General features: G+C 39.4%; 1 protein-coding gene across 3 annotated transcripts in view; it reads right to left on the bottom strand.

The window, feature by feature from the left end:
* The window catches only part of LOC100601678 (G-protein coupled receptor-associated sorting protein 2), a 102,037-nt gene that overhangs the window by 3,303 nt on the left and 76,874 nt on the right, over positions 1-21,860 (bottom strand). The window contains exons 1-2 of one of the 3 annotated variants that reach the window (XM_030807084.1): positions 1,184-1,487; positions 130-207 (exon numbers count right to left, since the gene is read on the bottom strand). The gene's annotated coding sequence lies outside the window, so the exon portion shown is untranslated. Of the gene's footprint in view, positions 1-129; positions 907-1,183; positions 1,488-21,860 lie in introns of those variants that run through there. The other 2 variants (XM_030807085.1, XM_030807086.1) reach the window with 2 other exon arrangements.

Genomic DNA, 21,860 nt, shown 5'->3' with positions numbered 1-21,860 from the left:
CCAATAATGGTGGGAAAGTGTGTCAGCAATGGGAGGGGCCAAGAAGCCCCCAGATTGGACCCTAATCACTCCCGGACCCATGCTGGTCTCCACTACCCCACCCAAAAGTATACCCACTCTCATACCAACCTTCACTGATGTGGTGCAGTTTCCCCCTCTTTCTCTTGTTCAAGTGGTGTCAGGCCCCACAGCTGACAGAAGGGGGTCCTACAGACAAGTAAACATACAGGAGAGAATGGAGTGTGAGTGCTTCGTAAGGTAGGCGGGCACTCTGGCCCCTGTGACAAATATCTGTCTTCCCATTCAAGGGTTCAATGTATCTATGGCTTCCTGTGTCCTAGTCCCTGCTCTCAGGTCTTTTCTGAGTCACAACCCAACCTACACCTATCTCGTGTCTCCTGCAAGAAATAAAAAGGATGCTGGCACTGTGCAAATCCGGCAGAATAGAAGTGGGTCTGCCACTTCTACTACAGGTGGAAGTGGATCTGCCACCTGCCATGCTCTCTCTCTCCAACTGTCCCCTGCATTGTCCTCTCCCCCTTCTCATCAACCTCCAGAGCTGTGAGCCAGTCTCCTCCTCCTTGCCTTTCTTGCAGAACTGGCTAGCCTTAAAGTAGGCCTATGGACAAACACATGAAAAAGTAAGACAGTCAGGATATGAGTGGTGGCAGAAGAGCACTTCGTAGACAGACCAACGCCAAGGATAAGAGTCCCCATATTATTGGTATCTGTCTTTCAACATTCGGGGTTTTGCTGGTAGAATATTCTCCTTTTATTTGGGCCCTGCTTCAAGGTTCCAGAGATAACAACTCCTTCTCTTGACGTCATACTCTTCTCATTACTCCCTTCTCCAATTCTGAGGATTCACCACTAGGTGCGCCACATCCCCTTGCTGTGCGCAGCATAAAATGGGGGAAGGGCGCCGCATATTCTAGAAAACAGGTTGTGAATTGGTACTTGTCAGTATATCTCCCTCATCACCCCCACCTCCAAAGCCCACCCTTTCATGCCCCCAGTTTAGGACGGTGGGGGAGGCAGGTGGGGATGGAAGGTGGGGGAAGCGCCATTAGAGAGGGGAAGATTAGGAGGTGCTCCTGGATGCCTGACCTACTCTGGTCACAGTCCCCTACCCCGATTCGGGTCCCCAATCAGTGTTTAGCGCCCAACCCCCATCCCCACACACCTCCAGAAATCCAGGCAATATTCGTGCTCCTTTATTTCAAGCCTCTCCTCTACAGACGCTCGCTGTGTCCTGTCAGAATACGCCAGACCTACCGCACAGACAGAAGACTTTGACATCAACCTGGAGCCTGTGGGAAGGGAAGGCACCGAGGACATGCGGCCCCACAGGCCCCTTTCGGGAATCGGGACCCGGAGTAGCAAACGCGGCTCACCTCCCGCGGACTGGGTACAGAGCCGGGACGCCGACCCCCGCCGGCCTCCCCGGGCGCCCCCCAGCTGCCTCCCCAGGCGCCCCCCACAACAGCTTCCGCTCCGCCATTTCTCCCGCAGGAGCCTCCCCCACAGCCCTCTCCGGGCACAGACACCGTCGAGGGCGGGGCGCGGGCGCCTGCAAAGCTGGCTGGGAAGCGGTCAGCGCGGTTCTCCTCCAAACGATCTGACGGTGCCTCCCGAGCCAGCCCCTCAGCCCTTGGCCCGGCCCGCTCCGGTCACCGCCTCCCCATCGCCAGGGGTCTCGGGCACTGCGCACTTCTCTTAAGCGCCTGGCTCCGACCGGATCGTCTCCTCGTTGCCAGGCTGTCAGGGTCCGCGGGGCAGGCTGCCTGCTGGTCCACCCTGCCGGACCATCCCCGCAACCCGGACCCCCACCTCATGCACCCGCACTTGCCTTCAGAGGCCCAGGGCCCAGGTCGTCGGCCTCCCCCTCCTCTCCTCAGCTCTCCTCTGGCTCACTTGGAGCCACTGCTTTCCCCGCGATCCGAATGGCAAAGACGCGTCCCGCCCCCCACGCCTCTGCACCAAAGTAGGCAGGGGCTGCGCAGGATGCGGCAAGAACCGCTCGCCGCTAGGGTGCCGGGAAGGGGGGCGGAGGGATACGGCGCGAAAGTGCTCGACGCCCCCCGCCCAGGCCCACCGTAGTTCCGACCCCGAGGTGGGCGGGGCCAGGATGAGCCCCAGCCTGGGCGTGGGGGTTGGCACCAGGCTGCCTCAAGAGGCCCCCGCGGACCCTAACGTGGCGACCACTACCATATTTCTGTCGCTGCTGTAATATATGGGACCGGCGGGCGGCTGGGGGCCCGGGAAGGGGACAGGATCGCGAGGTCGGGAAGAGCCGCGCTGGAGGGAACAGCGGATGGATACCAAACCGCCCCGTGACGTGTCTGCACCCCCCGCCCCAACCGCCCCCCTCACAGGGACTGCTGGGTGTCTGCCCTCTCCCTCTCCCCAGTCCCCTTACCATCCTTTGTGGACGCTGATGGGAAAGGTGGTGTCAGCACTGCAGTGTGGGAGGGGAGAGGCGATTTCAGGCCAGACAGGCCCGGGGCTCTAGGGTGGTCGTCTTGTGCGTTTCTTTCCCAGCTTCGTGGAGCCACGCAGGGGAGGAAGGTACACCGGCTCTTAAGTGAACTCCGGGGGGCTCCCATCAAGGCCTCACCACTGCCCCTCTTCTAGACCTCTAACCCTAGGAAACCAACCACTGGTCTGCACCAGACTCATTTCTTTCTGCCACACTGCTCTTTCTCATTACAAATGGTGGCTCACGTTGGCATTGCACCGTCCCCACACTTGCCCCCAAAAGAGGACCTTTCCCTGTCAGGACCCGCAGGAGGTCATAACAGTCCTCCCTCTTTGATGCCACCAGGTAGGGATGGTCCTGGCTCCTCTTTGATTCCCTGTCAAGTCTTCTCTTGCCATGACATTTGGCAGTGTGGAAATGTGGCTGGTATTCGAACCAGCTTGGATCTCAGCCACCTGCCACAACTACCTGCTGTGTCAGCAGTCATTCTCAGGAGAGGATCCCACCGTGCACCCCCCTCCCCGAGACAAAACAACCTGGCTCCTTTTGAATCCTTTGGCCCCCACATCCGTCCTCTACTCTTGAGCCCCACCTTTCCCTGCTTCCTGCATGGGACAGACAGAGCAATGTGGTTAAACACAAAGTTGATGTTGTTACTGTTGTCCATTTGAAAACTCATTTAGACGCTACCCTCATTGTGTTTGGCAGGTTAACGGTCCCCTAAAGATGTCCATGTCCTGTTCTCCAGAACATGTACCATTTTATACTTCCTGACAAAGGATCATTAAGATTGCTAATCAGCTGAATTTAATTTAAGATTATGCTGGATTATCTTGGCCAATGTAATTGCAAGGGTACTTTAGATGTGGAAGAGGGAGGCAGGGACTCTATCAGATTGAAGCATCATGAGAAAGTCTACACTGGCCATTGTTGGCTTTGAAGACGGAAGGAAGCCAAGATCCAAGAAATACAGGCTGTCTCCAGAACCTGGAAAAGACAAAGAAACAGATTCTTCCCTAGAAATGCCAGAGGGATAGCTCCTCTGGCAACATCTTGATTTTAGTGTAATGAAACCCCTTGCAGATTTCTGGCCTCCAGGACTATAAGATAATAATAAATTTGTATTATTTTAAGCTCTTCTATGTGTGGTAATTGGTTAAAGCAGCAGTATGAACCTAATACACTCACCATCCTGATGAAGTCTATTCCCCTTGACTTTCTTTACCCGTGGATCAGTCTCTGGGGAAGATCTATTTTGGAGCTCATGCCTCACCACTACAAACATCAATCGCCTCTTCTTTGCTTCCTAAAGGAGAGTGATTTTTTTTTATGTCCCTTATAGGTAATCTTGGAGAAAGTTCCTTTTTGCTGAAACCACTGATATTTCCCAGGTACAAAAGGGAACCCTATTCTTTTGTTGTTGTTGCTGTTGTTGTTTTTGAGAGGGAGTATCGGTGTTGTCGCCCAGGCTGGCTGGAGTGCAATGGTGCCATCTTGGCTCACTGCAACCTCCGCCTCCTGGGTTCAAGTGATTCTCCTGCCTCAGCCTCCCGAGTAGCTGGGATTACAGGTATGCGCCACGACACCTGGCTTATTTTTTGTATTTTTAGTAGAGATGGGGTTTCTCTATGTTGGTCAGGCTTGTCTCGAACTCCTGACCTCAGGTGATCTGCCTGCCTCGGCCTCCCAAAGTGCTGGGATTACAGGCATGAGCCACCATGCCTGGCCAGGAGCCCTATTCTTATGATGAAATTTCATATATTTCCATATAGCTTTTGTTACCAGATATTTACTATAACTGTACAATATTTTGCTGATATGAAGATAACATGTGAGGATGATTCTGTACCACATCTGGAGATGAATGTTATGTATTAGAGGAAGACCATGTTAACTCTGCTTTTTTCATGGCCTTAACTGAATGGTGGATTTTCTCTGTTCCACAGCATTCTCTCATGAATGAATTCCAGGCTTGGGAGAACAGAGCCTGGGTCTGCTGGAATTTGTTGGCGCGTGTGCATCTCTTTGCCTTCCTGAGCTGTTCTTCCCCTTTCATAACGTCACTGATGCCTTTCATTTATTCAACAAATACATATTGAGCTCCTACTTTCTCCTGGGCAGTGGGCATACAGTATAAACCAAAGAGAAATGAATCCCCTTTCTTGTGATGCTTACATTCACCTGTGGTTTCTTGTTCAATTCCCTATTCTGAAAATTTGTAGATGTATCAAAAACTATGCCAGCACAAGTTACTGTGGTAATTCTGGAGGTGCTGGGATCTTGCTCTCAAGATATTTACCTATAGAGGAGTGATTCTACCAAAAGCTGATCGGTTTTACTGTGAGAATTTGAAACATGTGTTGGGCAATTTGTTGTCAATTCATTTAGAAAACAGGGACTATGTTAGACATTTACTGAACTGAGAAAGGCCCTGTTCTAACCTCTTTGTGTGTAAAGACATTATAGACTATTACCAGAATGTATTATTACTACCTCCTTATACCACATGAGGAAACCAGCTCGGATAGTTTGTCATTTTTAAAGTCGAGAGTAAATAAAAAGTTAAAAGAAGATGCTGACCTATGTCTGTCTGACTGGTATAAGCTATTTATTTCCTCTTAAAATGTGTTCCAGTCTAATAGATTGCAACAGCCATGGTTTTACTCCTCAGTGCCTCCACCAGCACCTGTGTAACCCTGACTTGCTCCTAAAATCTAAATTTCCAAAACAAATAACTCACAAGCATTAAGCCCAGGACATAGAGGCAGCTGTACTGACTCATGATACCCACCCCTCTGTCCCCAACCCCACCCCATCTCCCACATGCATGCTTGTGAACTTGCACACTCGTATATCCCTTGCCTGTGCAGCAGCTTACATTGCTTCCTTTTGTCCCTCTTACTCCCTGTGGACAAGGACCTGTTTTAACCCATTTAGCTTAACTTTGGACTTTCTACTGTCATTTTCATTTGCAATTCCCCAGACATGTGATATTTAGTATGTATTCATATGCTCATTTGCCATCTGAATATGTTTTTTGGCCAAGTGTCTGTTCCCATCATTTACCCAATTTTAAAATGGGTTGATTGTTTTCTTATTGTTAAGTTTAAGAATTCTTTGTATATTTTGGATAGCAATCTTTTATCAGATGTCTGTTTTGCAAATAGTTTCTCTGTGGCTTCTCTTTTTTAATCTCTTAACAGTTTATTTTGTAGAGGAGAATAATCTTTAATGAGACCCAACTTATCAATTTGTTCTTTCATGGATCATGCTTTTGTGGTATCTAAAAAGTTGTTGACAAACCCAAAGTTACCTAGATGTTCTCTTATGTTATCTTCTAGAAGTTTCATAGTTTTGCCTTTTAAACTTAGGTTAGTATCTGTGAAAGGGGTAAGGTCTTTGCCTATTTTTTTTTTCATGTGAATCTAGCACTATTTGTTGAAACGATTATCTTTTCCCCATTAAATTACCTTTGCTCCTTTGTCAAAGATTAGTTGACCATATTTCTGTGGGTCTACTTCTGGGCTCTGTCTTCTGTTGCCCTGATCTACTTGTCTGTTTTTCACCAATATCAAACCCTCTTAATTACTTGAGCTTTATAGTAGGTCTTAAAGTTGGGTAGTGTCAGTCCTCTGACCTTGTCCTTCTTCTTGAATATTGTGTTGGCTATTCTGTGTCTTTTGCTTCTCCACATAAACTTTATAATCAGTTTGCCAATATCCACCACATAGCTTGCAGGGATTTTGATTGGGAGTGCATTGAGTCTATAGATAAGTTGAGATGAACTGACATCTTCATGATATTATGTTATGATCCAAAAAAAAGAATATTTTTCCATTTATTTAGATCTTGTTTCTTTCATCAATGTTTTGTAGTTTCCTCAGAGAGAACTTGTAGTTATTTTTGTATATCTATACCTAAGTATTTCATTTTTGGTGTCAGTATAAAGGGTATTGTATTTTTTATTTCAAATTACAATTTTTCATTCCTGGGATATAAGAAAAAATTGACTTTTACATCTTAACCTTCTATTTTGCAACATTGCCATAAATGTTTGTTAGTTACTGGGTCTTTTGTCGTTGTTGAGTCTTTGGAATTTTCTTTTTTATTATCAAAATCAAGAAATGTATTCTCTATCCAATTGATACAACTTATTTTATTTTATTTTAATTTGGAGATAGAGTCCCTCTCTCTAGCCCAGGCTGGAGTGCAGTGGCATGATCTCAGCTCACTGCAACCTCCACCTCCTGGGTTCAAGCAATTCTCCTGCCTCAGCCTCCCGAGTAGCTGGAAATAAAGATGCACGCTATGCCTGGCTACTTTGTGTATATTTAGTAGAGACTGGGTTTCACCATATTGGCCAGGCTGGTCTCGAACTTTTGACCTCAAGTGATCCGCCCGCCTCGGCCTCCCAAGCTGCTGGCATTACAGGCGTGAGCCACTGTGCCTGGCCCGATACAATTTATTACTACACTATTATCTAAATTATAAACTGTTCATACTCTGTCAATTGGTTCCAAAAGTTCCTTCATAGTCATTTTCTTTCCTGGCCCAGAATCAAATATGTGTGTACACACTGAATGTGGTGTGTCTCTTTGGTTTACTTTAATTTGAAATAGTTTTTCAGCCTTTCTTTGCTGATTTTCCCCCAAGTTCTAGTTTATTTTATGTACACTGTCTTAGAAACCTTTGCCTACAGTCCCAGCCATGAAGAAATTCTTTTTTTTTCTATAAACTTTGTGGCTTAACTTCTATAGTTAAATCTATGATCTGTCTCAAATTTATTTTTTGTGTGTTGTATGAGGCAGGAGTCAAGGTTCATTTTCTTCCATATATATATCCAGTAGTCCAAGCATCATTTGTTAAAAAGACTTTCCCCAGTTGGATTGCTTGGTTCCTTTGTAGAAAAATCTAAAAATTTTATAAGTGTGGGCCAATTCCTAGGCTATTCCATTGATCTACTTATTGACCCTTATTTCAGTGCCAAACATTCTTAATTTTTGTAGCTTCTTGGCAAGTATTGGAATCAGGTAAATACATCCTCCAACAGTGTTCTTCCTTTTCAATATTTATTGAGGAAGTTCCCTTCTTTTCTTTTTCTTCCTCCTTAGTTTTCTGACTTTTTTTTCCATAATGGATGGGTGCTGAAATTTGTCAAAATTTTTTGCATCTATTGAAATGATCATATCAGTGTTCTTCTTCATTCTGGTAATTACCTTGATTTTCAAATGTTAAGCTAACCCATAATTTTGGGACAAATCCCACTGTTCATAATATATATTTTTATATTTTATTATATGTTTTTGGATTCAAGTGTTTGATAGTCACTTGATGGCTATTGTGGGCAGTGGGACAATTCTGGACACCAGAAATATAGAATATTTTCATCATGATAGGAAGTTCTATTGGACGTCTCTACAGTGATCTATTTCTAAATAATTTTGTATTATTCCTTCACATGTAAAATCCTTCATGAGTCATCAATATCTATAGGATATATGCGTTCTTGTCCAGCCTCAGTATACCCCTTGATCTCATTTTCTTATTATGTTCCCACACCTTCCTTCTTCTCTTGTCAATTTAGTTGCAGAATGCTTATGGTTTCATTGTGCTAGCTTTCATGTTAATCCTTAATGTGTTAATCCTTTCTAGAATGCTGTAACACTTCACACTTTTATTGTACACACAGTATTTTGGTCTAGTCCTTTTTGGTTGTCATCAAGTCCTTTTTTTCTCTTACTATTGGGTAAGGAGTTAGCCAAAGTCTTGTTATAAAAAATGCACACACCATTTTCTAAACAAAAGGCTTTCTGTGCGAGTGTAGTTTGACAATACAGAGTACAGTGAAGTTTTAGGCATAAACACATCAAAGCCTTCAGCAAGTTGAACTTTTGGATCTGAGATAAATAATTCAAGAACAATGCTAAATCCTAGAATGTGGTTCTCCTTAGTGAAGGTGTGCTCGGCTGCTTGGAGAACAAACTGTTCAGAGGCCCCTCCTGACTTCTTCTCTATTTAAAACTCATGAGCTTCTGTTCCACAGTGAGAGGTTCAATGGTCTTTGGGGGCACTTTTTTCTTTTTATTTCTCATGCGTGAAATACTAGTTTGCTGAGAGCATATAAGGGCAATTTTGAAGGATTTTCTACGTAGACAATAATGTCATTTGTGGGCCGGTTGCAGTGGCTCACGCCTGTAATCCCAGCACTTTGGGAGGTGGGAGGATCACTTGAGGCCAAGAAGTTCGAGACCAGCCTGGCCAATATGGTGAAACACCATCTCTACTAAAAATACAGAGCTAGACTCCATCTCAAAATAATAATAATAATGTCATTTGTGAACAAACATAAGTTTATTTCTTCCTTCCACATCTGTGTACCTTTTATTTGAGTTTATTGTTTTACTGCATTAGCTAGCACTTCCAGTACAATGTTGAATAGGATTAGTGAGAAGGGACATCCTTGGATTGTTCCTGATCTTTGCAGGGAAGCATCTAGTTTCTTACCCTTATGATGTTAGCTGTAGATTTTTTGTAGATGTTCTTTATTAAGTATAAAGAGTTCTCTATATTTTAGTCAGTTCAGGTTGCTATAACAAAATGCCATATACTGAGTGGCTTAAATAATAGACATTCATTTCTCACAGCTGTGAAGGCTAGGAAGTCTAAGATCAAGGTGCCAGCAGATTTGGTTCCTGGTGAGGTCTCACTTCCTAGCTTGTTTTCCTAGCTTTCGTTTTCATTGAGTTTTTCCATTGATTTCCTATTCATTCATTCATTCACCTTCTCATTGTGTTCTCACATGGTTATTCCTCAGTGAGTGCATGTAGGGGGAGAGAGGGAGAGATCAAGCTCTCTGGTGTCTCTTTTTATAAGGGCACTGATCCCATTTTGAGAGTTCCATCTTCATCAGCTAATCTAAACCTGATGAACTGCAAAAGGTCCCACCTCCATATGCCATCACATTGGGTGATGGAACTTCAATATACACATTTGGCGTGGGGCATACACATTCAGCCCATAACACCTCTATCGCTAGTTTTCTGAGAGTTTCTCTTTTTAAAATCACGAATGGGTGTTAGATTTTGCCAAATACCTTTGCTGCTCTATTGATGTAATCCTATCATTTTTCCTCTTTAGCCTTTTGATGTGATGGATTATACTAATTGATTTTTGAATGTTGAAACATTCTTGCATACCTGGAATAAATTCTACTAGGTTGTGGCATATAATTCTTTTTATACATTGCTGGATTTGATGGGCTAATATTTGTTGAGGATTTTTACATTTATGTGTGTAAGGGATATTGGTCTTTTTTACTTTCTTGTAACTTTTTTTTACCTGGTCTTGGTATTAAGGTAATGCTGACCTCATAGCATTAAGAAAGTATTCCCTTGGGTTCTATTTTCTGTGAAAGATTGTATGGAATTGTTACAATTTCCTCTTGTTTGGTAGAATTCACCAGTGAACCCATCTGGGCCTGGTGCTTTCTCATTTGGAAGTGTATTATGCATTGATTCCGTTTCTTTTTTTTTAATTAAATTTTATTTTAAGTTCCAGGGTAAATGTGCAGGATGTGCAGGTTTGTTACATAGGTAAACTTGTGCCATGGTGGTTTGCCGCACCTATCAACCCATCACCTAGGTATTAAACCCCACATGCATTAGCTATTTATCCTGATGCTCTCCCTCCCCCTACCCCCTTCAACAAGCCCCAGTGTGTGTTGTTCTCCTTCCTGTGTCGATGTGTTCTCATTGTTCAGCTCCCACTTACAAGTGAGAACATGCGGTGTTTGGTTTTCTGTTCCTGTGTTAGTTTGCTGAGGATAATGGCTTCCAGCTCCATCCATGTCCCTGCAAAGGACATGATGTAATTCCCTTTTATGGCTGCATAGTATTCCATGGTGTATATGTACCATATTTTCTTTATCTGGTCTATCACTGATGGGCTTTTGGGTTGATTCCATGTCTTTGCTATGATACAATTTCTTTAATGGTTATAGGCTTAGGCAGATTATCTATTTCTCCCTGGGTTTGTTTTGGTAGATTGTGTTTTTCAAGGAATAGTTCCATTCCAGCTAGGCTATCAAAGTTTTGGACAAAGTTGTTCATAATATTCTTTTATTATCTTTTTAATGTCAACAGGAGAGTAGTGATAGGCCTTCCTTTATTTCTGATATTAACAATTTGTGCCTTGTCTCTTTTTCTCTTAGTCTGGCTAGAGACTTATAAATGTTTTTAATCTTTTCAAAGAATCAGCTTTTGTTTTCATTGAGTTTTTCCATTGATTTCCTATTTTCAGTATCATTGATTTCTGCCTAGATTTTATCTTTTATTTTGATTACTTTGAATTTAATTTCCTCTTCTTTGTATAGTTTCCTAAGATAGAAGCTTAGATTACTGATTATAGAGCTTTCTTTTTTTCTAATATATTCATTAAATGCTACAAACTTCTTTTTATGCACTGTTTTGCTACATCCCACAACTTTGATAAGTTGTATTTTCGTAATTTTTTTAGGTTATTTAAAAATTTCCCTTGAGAGAAGTTCTTTTATAACAGAGTATTTCTAATTCATCCCTCCAATCCTTTATACCATTGTTGTCATTTATTACACTAATCTATAAGTTGTAATGATCACATACATTGTTGTTAACATTATTATTTTGGACAAACCGTTTTCTGTTAAATCAATTAATAAGAAAAAGACAAGATTTAATTTTACCCTCATTTATTCCTTGTCTAACACGCTTCCTTTCTTTATGTAAATCTGAGTTTCTGACCTGCATAATTTTCCTTCTGTCTGAAGATTGTCTATTGATATCTTTACAAGCCAGGTCTATCGGGAACAAATTTTCTCAATTTTTATTTGTCTGAGAATATCCAGAATGTCTTCTTTAGATTAGAAGGGTTATTTCATAGAATTCTATGTTGGTGTTCTTTTCCTTCAACACTTTAAATATGTTACTCCACTCTCTTCTTGTGTCTACGGTTTCTGAAAAAAATCTGAATGCAATTCTTATCCCTGCCTCTTTGTAGGTAAGTATTTTCTCTGGCTTTTAAAATATTTTCCCGTTGTCTTTGATTTTCTGCAGGTTGAATATAATATAACTAGTGTAGATGTTCTGATTTTTATCCTGCTCCATGTTCTCTGAGTTTCCTAGATCTGTGGATTGGTACATGTAATTCTGAAAAATTCTCAGCCATTATGACATCAAATATCTCTGTTCCTTTCTCTCTTTTCTTTCTGTTATTCCTATTACATGTAAGTTACATGTTTTGTAATTGTCCCACAGTTCTCCTGTTTTATCTCTTTGCATTCTGTTTTGGAAATTTTTGGAAGTTTTGGAAGTTTCAATTGGCATTTCTTCAAGCTCACTGATTCTACTTCCGGCCATGTCCAGGTTATTGAGGAATCCATGAAAGGTACTCTTCATTTCTGTTTCTTTATTTCTGGCAGTTTCCTTTTGTTTCTTTCTTAGACTTTCAATTTCTGTGCTTACAGTAACCATCTGTTCTTGCATGTTGTCTGCATTTTCCATTAGGGCACTTAGCATATTAATCATAGTTGTTTTAAATTCCTAGTCAGATAATTCCAAAGTCTCTGCCATATCCCAGACTAATTCTGATGCTTACTCTAGGTCTTGATTCCTTGGTATTTTTCTATTATACTTGCATTTTATTCTTGAAAGATCAATATGATGTACTGGGTAAAAGAAAATGAGGTAAGTAGGCCTTTAGTCTGGCTAGTAGTTAGGCTGTGTTTATTGTTTGCTATAGCTTAATTTTATTCTGATGTCCTTGCTTTAGTCTCCCCTGCTGTCTTTGGGTTTCCCTAGAGACTTCTTAAATATGGTCTGATATGTAGAGTTTTGTGTGTCTTAATATCCTGCTATAATACAGTAGCCTTACTGATGTGTAGAAATGGAGGTGGGCAGCGGGGGAAGGAGAAGTATTTCCTGGTCCTATTATTAGGTTTCAATGTTTTTGTGAGCTTTTGCCCATTTTGTGACATTCACAAGTGCTTCTCATTTTTTTTTTTTTAACCTTAAGTGAGACAGGAAGTGTAGAAGGGGCTAGAATTGGATATTTTCCTTTGGCCTGTGACCTCATAAGTGTTTCTTAACTTTCTTCCTCCGAAAGTGAGACAAGAATGCCAGGTGGAGTTGGAATTGGTGAAATGCCTGACCCCAGGTGGGATAAGGCTCCAGTAGTTTGTCTCTCTTAAGAGTAGTCAGTTGTATGGAGAATGCTCTGGGTATACTTGAAAATCGTTATATTTCCTCGCCCTCTGCCAGATTCACAAGGGGATAATTCTTGGTTCTTCACCATAAGAACTGAGTGAGTTTCCTGAAGGTTAAATCCATAAAAAGCCTCTATAAGACTATGACTCCCAGAATTTCTCACTCTCCTGCTGCTCCACAGTCAGTGTCAAGCAGCTCATCAACTTAAATTTAAGTGTCCCTACCAGTTCATGACTCCAGTAAATTCTATTCCATGTAAGCCAATTTCAGCTTTGACTCTGAATGTACTGTTTCTCCAGATTTTATGGTATTAGTATGGCCTATGACCTTAGTTCTCTGATAGGACCAAAAAAAAGGCCATTTGTTTTTAGTTTGTTCAGGTTTTTCTTATTTAAATTTGGGAGTGATGACTTCTAAGATCTTTATATATTGCAGCTGACACTAAAATTTTTGACTTTTTATCTATGCTACTTAAAGAAGCCTTGACAGCTATTTTTCACAAGTCTCTCAAGGCCGTTTAAACTCTACTCCTCTTTGATGTTCAGGTACTTGAATTGATCACTGGATAAGCATTTCTGTGCCACTATAGAGAAAGTGACAGAAGGGTGATTGTAATTTTTTAAATACAACTAAGAGTTCTTTAACAGAGATAGTTTGAGCCAGGAATTCTACTTCTAGAATTTTTCCCTAAGGAAATACCTTAAGAATGTGCAAATCAATTTAGCTACAAGAATATTAATCCTCTGCTATTCCTTCATCTATGGGCTAACTTTAGAAAAGAAAAACACCTTGGAGAGAGTGCACTCAAAGTGTAGATAAAACAGAAAAACAGAATTGATCCAAGCATCAGCAGATCCCAGCATCAGCATATACAAGCACCTATATAATCTTCAGATTTTCAATATCTTTTCTCAATATCCTAGAATTCACCCAGGTAATCTTACTGGGTGAAATAGGGCAAGAACTATAACTGGGCTGACACAAATACACAAGTGAAATGTATCATTTAGTAATAGAAATTTCCCACAGAGATGTTCCTTACAGAATTGTTTATAATAGGAAAAAATAGATATAACCTAAATATATGAGTATAGGGGATTCGTTAATTTATGACAAACTCATGAGATGGAATAGATGTGTTAATTAGCTTGATTTAGTCACTCCACAATGTATTTACATATCAAAACATCATGTTGGACATCATACATATATACAATTTTTATTTCTCAATAAATAAAAGAATATTTTTTAAAAATGAAACTGTCTGTTTCAGAAACACCTTGTCAGCACTGGGAATTATCCAACTTTTATTTTTGTTCACACAAAAGGTAAAAAATGGAATACTATTATTTTAATGTGTTCTACAACTGTGAGGGAGCCTATCAATAATGATGTGCTACATTACATTGCCGTAACAAATGGCCCCCAAATCTGGGCAACTTAAAATAACCAAAATACCCAGAACTTTGGGAGGCTAAGGTAGGCAAATAGCTCGTGGCCAGGAGTTTGAGACCAGCCTGGCCAAAATGGCTAAACCTCATCTCTACTAAAAATACAAAAATTAGCCAGGAATGGTGGCGCACACCTATAATCCCAGCTACTCGAGTGGCTGAGGCAAGAGAATCACTTGAACCCAGGATGTAGAGGTTGCAGTAAGCCAAGATCGTGCCACTGCATTCCAGCCTGGACAGCAGAGTGAGACTCTGTCTCAAAAAAAAAAAATCACAAAAATGTATTTGTTGTTCATATTACATGTCTAACACGTCTGTTGGGAGCTTTACTCATGAGGATTAAATGGAACAGTTATGATCTGCAACATTGCTGGTTACGATGACATAGGAAAAGACCGATCATGACAAATCTTGCAGCGGCTCTTAAAAATTTCCTGCCAGAACTGACAAAAATATTTTTGAATTTTGCATTGACCGAAGCAACTTACATGGCCATTGTTGTGTTCAAAGGTGTAGGGAAGTGCAAGGCTAAGTACCTGAAAATCGGACTGCAGGAAATCTTGGTTAACAACAGTAATAATTAACAAAAGTCCCAAATCTATTTGTTGAGTACTATAAACCTTTTTTCTTTCCTGTGAACTAATTATTTACTTACTCAGCTTTCCATTGGGATATTCACTCCATTGATTTATATTATGTCTTTGTTAACTCACAAAATGAGCCTGTAGATTGCCATATCTGTTGTAACTAGTGTTTCCAGTATATGCTGTTTTTTGACTTGTTTATAATATTTTATTTTATTATAACATTTATTATTATTTATTTATTTTATTATTATTTATTTAATTTATTTTTTTGAGACAGAGTCTCGCTTTGTCACCCAGGCTGGAGTGCAGTGGCACAATCTCGGCTCACTGCAAGTTCTGCCTCCCAGGTTCATGCCATTCTCCTGCCTCAGCCTCCTGAGTAGCTAGGAATACAGGTGCCCGCCACCATGCCCAGCTAATTTTTTTGTATTTTTAGTAGAGACGGGGTTTCACCGTGTTAGCCAGGATGGTCTCGATCTCCTGACCTCGTGATCTGCCCGCCTCAGCCTCCCAAAGTGCTGGGATTACAAGCATGAGCCACTGTGCCCAGCCTGTTTAAAATACTTTAAAACAGCTTTATTAAAATACAATTCATATACCATGCAATTCACCAATTCAAAATGTACAATTCAAAGACTTTGATACACTTAGAGTTGTGCATTCATCACCAAAATCAATTTTGTAACATTTTTAAGCCCAAGAAGATACTCTCTGTCCCTTAGTTGTCAGATTGCATTGCCCTAACCCCCAAACCAGAGGCAACAATTCATCTGTCTCTATAAATTTGTCTATTTTGGATTTTTCATATAAATGGAATCATTTAATATGTAGTTGTTGTGATTTTTATTGTTATGGTTTTTTTTCTAATTTGGTCTTGAGGTCTCTGTCTGGAGAGTGGCTATAAATTCCAGCCCTGCGCTGAATGGGGCTCTAAGGAAGGTGGTCTTCAATGTTTACAGTGTGCTTTTCACACGATACTTCGTCCTGGCAGACAGCCTAATGCCTAAGTGTCCAACCTATGACCAGGTGTCCCTCTCACTGAAAACTTGTTTATACTGGCAGATACCCTTGTGGCTCTTGTTTGACCTGTGTCCAGTTTATCCCTGCTCAGATAGCCACTTGCAAGGAGAGCCCTGACCAGGAGGATAGTTAGGTTTGGTTGTGTAAGTCAAATGAGGCACAGAGAAGACAGCACAACAAAACACATGAAATACAAAATATTTTTATTACTCAGATCTACAAGAGAAGAGGGTTGCCCACAAGGGCTGATGAGAAGTCTGAAGACAGCAGGATGCGCAACCAATGGGTGTTGAGTGGGACAGACCTGTAGGCTGGACCTTTATTGTGATCGAAGGCATTACCCAAACATGTTTCCTACGAGGAGTTCAAACTGGTGAGTTTGAAGCAAGTAGGGATGAGTTCCAGGAGGTCCACCATCACTGAGAGGTGATCACTGTGGCATATTTGCATTGTCCATGTTGGGTGTGAGGGTCAGTGGGGCAAGTCAAGTAGGTTATATCTCTCTATCCCAGAGGGTGGTGGATATTTGGTTGTGTAAGGCAGATATCCGGATTGACCACATTGAGAAAGTGGGAGGAAGTGGAGAATTAGGTGATTAGGCCCTGCCTTTGGTATGAGAAAGTTAGAAAGTTAGCCCTATATCTAGGGTGGATGCCAGAGCAACATGAAATTATAGGAATTGACTACAATGGTTCTTTGTGACTTCTTTCACTTAGCATAAGGCTCTTCCCTGTTGTAGCATTTATTAGTACTTCATTGCTTCTTACTGCAGAAAATTATTCCATTGTATGAATATACCACATTTTATTTATCTATTTAGCAGTTGATGGAAACCTGGGTTGTTGCTATGTATTATCTATTATGAATAATGCTGCTATGAACATGTGTGCACAACATTTTATGTGAACATATGTTTTCATTTCTCTTGGATACATGCCTAGGAGTGAAATTGCTAGAACATAAGGTCATTTTTTGAAAAACTGCCAGACTGCTTTCCAAAACAACTGCACAATTTTACATTCCCACCAGCAGTGTGTGAGGATGCTCATATTGCCATATCCTTACCAACACATTTTATTATCTGTCTTTTAATTATTTTCATCCTAATGGGTATGGAAATGTTTGGGGGTTTTGATTTGCATTTCAGTGATAGCTCATGATGTTGAGCATCTTTTCATGTGCTTACTTGCAATTTTTTGTATTTTCTTGGGAGAAATATTTATCCAGATCTTTTGACCATTTTTATATTGGGTTGTCTTTTTATTTTTGAGTTGAAACAGTTTTTATTCATTCTAGATTGAAGTTCCTTGCTAAGTATATGATTTGAAATATTGTCTCCCATTCTCTGGGTTGGGTTTTCACTTACTTATGTCCTTTGAAGCACAAAAGGTTTAATTTCGATGATGTACAGTTTGCCTATTTTTCCCTTTGTTCTTTGTGCTTTGGTGTCATATGTGAGTCACCAAATGTCACAAAGGTCCATAATCACAAAGATTTATACCATGTGTTTTCTTCTAAGGGTTTTATAGATTTAGCTCTTACATTTAGGTTTTCGAACAATTTCTAGTTCATTTTTATATACGGTGTGAGGCAGGGATTAAAAGTCATTATTTTGCAGGTGCCTGTCCAATTATCCCAACACCATTTGTTGAAAAGACAATTCTTACCCTATCGTATGGTTCTCATGCTCTTGTCAAACTCAATACATATGAGGATTTATTTCTGGACTCTCAATACTTTTTCATTCCTATTATGTTTACCCTTATGTCGGTACCACATAGTCTGGATTACTGTAGTTTCATAGTAAGCATTGAAATCAAATCGTGTGAGTCCTCCAACTTTGTTCTTTTATTGATTATTTTGGATACTGTGGATCACTTGCAAATAAATTTTGAGAGCAGCTTCTGAATTTCTATGAAAAGGCAGCTGAATTTGGTAAGGATTACACTGAGTCTGTAGATCAATTTAGCTGGTATCAATATTTTAATAATATTAAGTCTCACAATCCATAAACATGGGATGTCTTCCCATTTATTTAGGTCTTCAATTCCTTTCAACAATTTTTAGAGTTTTCAGTGAACAAATATTGCACTTTTTTGGTAAAACTTACTCCTTAGTTTTAAAAATTATTTTGATGAGCTTGCAGTTATAAAAATATTATTTGTTTGATCATTACTACTGTATAGAAATACAATATGTTTTCGCATATTGATATTTTATCATACAACTCTACTGAAGTTGTTCATTAAACAGGTTTTAGTGGATCTCCTAGGATTTTCTATATGCAAGATTAATTCATCTGCAAATGTTTATGATACTATGAATCATGTTAACATTATCAGTTAACTTTATCAATTTTTTATGTCCCGTTTATTTCTATCTAACCTAGAATATAAATAGGTTAGATAGGATTAGTTATTAATAAAACATAAATAAAAACCACAATGAGATACCACTTCACCCCTAATAGGATGCTAGAATATAAATTTATTTAATTTATAAATATAAAATATAAAAAATATATAAAAATATACATAAATTTATTTTATATAAATATATATAATATATAAAATAAAATGTAAAATATATATACAATTAATTTATATATAAAATATAAAAAAACTCTAATATATTGTCTTAGTACTTTTATGATTTCAAGATTTATGTTTAAATCTTTGAACCAATTGGAGTTGGTGAGGATGTAGAGAAATTGGAACCCTTGTGCATTGCTGATGACAATGTAAAATCAAGAAAGGATTCCAGCAAAAGGGGTGGGGAAAATCATGACCTGGGTGCTCTCTCTTCTCAGTTGTTCTCTAGAGTTTAACATAGGTACTCTGGTTGATATACTGCTGTTAAATTGGAGTCTTTGTGAGAGGGGGAGGGCTTGAAGCTTCCTAGTCTGCCATCTTGCTAATGTCATTCCACTGTTGAGATTTTGTATCTTCTTTAGTCAGCTCCATCCCCTTTTCTGTTATTCTCACAAATTATAACTTTATACATTGCATGTCCAAAACATACATTAAATATTGATTTTTATGCATTTGTCTTTCAGGTCATACAAAAAATAAAAAAGTGGAGCTACAATCCAAAATTCTAACAGTACTGGCTTTTGTCATTACTTACATATTTATATTTGCTAGAGATCTTTATCTCTTCATACGGCTGTGAGTTATTGTCTAGTTTCTTTTTGTTTAAATCTGCATGGCTCTCTTTAGAATTTCTTGCTTGGCATATCTAGTGAAAATGAACTCCCTCAGATTTTGTTTACCTGAGAATGTCTTAATTTATCCCCATTAAAAAATATTTTTTGGTGGACATAGAATTCTCAGCTGACTCTTCCCCAAGCACTTTGATGATATAAACCCAACACATTCTAGCCTCCAGGTTTCTGATACCAAATTGGCTGACAGTCTTATTGACAATCACTTGTATATGATCAGTCACTGCTCTCTTTCTGCTTTTAAGATTCACTCTTTGTCTTTTTGTCTTTCAATAATTTGATTATAATATGTTTTAGCATATGTCACTTTGTTTTGTCCTGTTTCTAGTTCATTGAGCTTCTTAGATTTTTACATTCATGTGTTTTATCAAATTTGGAAAGTTTTTAGCCATTATTATTTTTTGAATGATCTCTCTGCCCCTTTCTCTCTCTCTTCTCTTCCTAATATTCCCATAATGTGTAAGTTGGCCTGTTGTTCTGCTGGATCATGTCCCACAGGTCCCTTAGGCTCTGTTCACTTATCTTTGTTTTTTCCCTTTCTGTCCCTCAGACTCAATAATTTAAAAGATTCTATCTTCTAGTTCTCTGAATCTTTATTCCGCTTGCTGAAATCAGCTTTTGCACTAATTGAATGTCTTTTGACTTACTGTACCTTTCAGCTCCAGAATTTCCTTTGGGTTCTTTATTCATAATTTCTATATCTTTATTGATACTGCCATTTTGTACATACACCATTTTACTGTCATTATTCATGTCTTCCTTTAGCTCTTTAAGCATATTTAAGACCACAGTTTTAACATCTCTGTCTAGTAAGTCTGGCATCTGTGCTTCCTCAGGCATGTTTTTTTGTTTATTTATTATTTTGTTTCTCTTAATAGGCTATACTTTTATGTTTCTTTTCATGCCTTGTGGCCTTTTGTTAAAGAGTGCACATTTGAATCTTATAATGTGGTAACTCTGGAAGTCGAATTGTGTATCCCCTTCCCTAAGGTTTTCTGCGGTTTAAAATATTGTTGTAACATGTCTCTATGCCAGAAATCAGCATGGGGTGGAAGCTTAAGGTCTTCTCAGGTCTTTTCTGGGACCGTATCTTTCCTTGGGTATACACAGTGCCTTTCTAAATTACCCTGTATATGCAGTTGTTTTTGAATGTCCAAAAAAAAAAAATGATGATGAGGCTCCCTTAAATCCTCTGGAAGCTACCTGAGCTGGTGAGGGGTAAAACAACGGTTGCCAGGTTTATTTACCTGCACCTCAGTAATCAGAAGCAGCTATCTGTAACAGAATACAAACCGCTGATATTTGGAGGAGAATACCCTTATTATGCAGTGTAGCTCCAACAAGCCATGCCAGAGACACAGGTTGCTGTCCCTACACTGACACGGGGCTTGGAAGGAGGCTGGAGTATGAGTAGCTCCTATTGCACTGATGGCTAAAAAGGACTGATAATAACTACAATTTACCAGCAAAGTTTTCCCCTTGGAAGCTGAAAGAGTTTAAATAGAATCAAGATTTCCAAAACAGTCACGTCAGACAGTTTCTAGTTTCTAGAAGTACAATTGTTGTCTACGTGGAGAGATGGTTTCCTAACACTTCCCACTGCACCATTTTCCCTGTCATCACTCTCCAAATACCATTTTTTGAACAATCCATCTTTTGCTCACAGTTATGCTATCTCTATCATATATTAAATATCTCTATCTATTTTGGTCTGTTAATGTATTCTAGTCTGTTTCATGGTTCTATTTTTAATTCATCACCAAGTTAATTATTGTAGCTTCATGATAAACAGTTACATAAAGTCTGATGTCATATTTTGATCTCTTTAAGGTAGTGCTACACTAGAAGAAGAATGAAACAATAAAAAACGGTAGTGAAATCCATGATCCCTTCTAATTTTCATGGTCACTACCAAATTATGTCTGTGTATTTTATCACTTTAACCCAGTGTCTAGCATGGTGCTGATCACATAATTACTACTCAGTAGGAAGATAAAGATTCCAGGGTTTTATCTTTCAAATAGCAACTCTTCATGCATGAAGTGGTTTTATTTCAATCTCATTTTATTCATTTTTTAAAAAATTATAAACATTTTAGACCATACATAAAATAGAAAGAATAACACCTATATACCTACCTGGATTCATTTGTTACTATTTTGAGATATATATATCTATATCTGTATCTTGCCATTCATCATTTTTATATTTTGTCTAAACACTTCAAAGTAAATTATATGTAAGCCCTAAATAATTTGTTTTGCATCTTCAAAATATAAGAATAGTCTCTTAAATAACTAAATATCATTATAACCCCCTTAATAAGTTTAACTATAATTCCTTACATTTGAAATACACTCCATATTTAAATTTTTCAAATTGCTCTAAAATGTGGCTCATAGCTCCTTTTACAAACCATGTTCCAATCAGAGATAACACATTCTATTAGCTATTAGTTATCGATATATTTCTTTATTTAGCTGCCTGGATGACTAGGAAGTTATTGATATATTTCTTAACTCTTATTTAATCTACAACAGTTATTCCCTTCAACTTTTTTTTGTAACACTGACTTTTTTAAGTTACCAGGTGGATTGTTTTGCATAATGTCCCACACTCGGGAGTTGTCTGATTGAATATTTATAATTTTTTTCACCTGTTACTCCTTGCTGTATATTTCCTGTTACCTAAGAGTTAGCTGCCAAGGCTACATTTGTGTTAACCATTTTCCCCCTCTTCTTCTCTGGAGGTAGGATTCTAGATTGACGGGTTTGTTTCTTTTACATTGAGTACTTAATTTGGTTGTTTTCTGGTTTTCACTACTACTATTGATTATCAGCTGCATGTATAATTGGCATTAGT

Source organism: Nomascus leucogenys, chromosome X, assembly GCF_006542625.1.
Source record: "Nomascus leucogenys isolate Asia chromosome X, Asia_NLE_v1, whole genome shotgun sequence".
In the NCBI taxonomy this organism is placed as follows: domain Eukaryota; kingdom Metazoa; phylum Chordata; class Mammalia; order Primates; family Hylobatidae; genus Nomascus; species Nomascus leucogenys.
The sequence above is the reverse complement of the archived record's forward strand: the minus strand, read 5'-3'. Positions and strand labels throughout refer to the sequence as shown.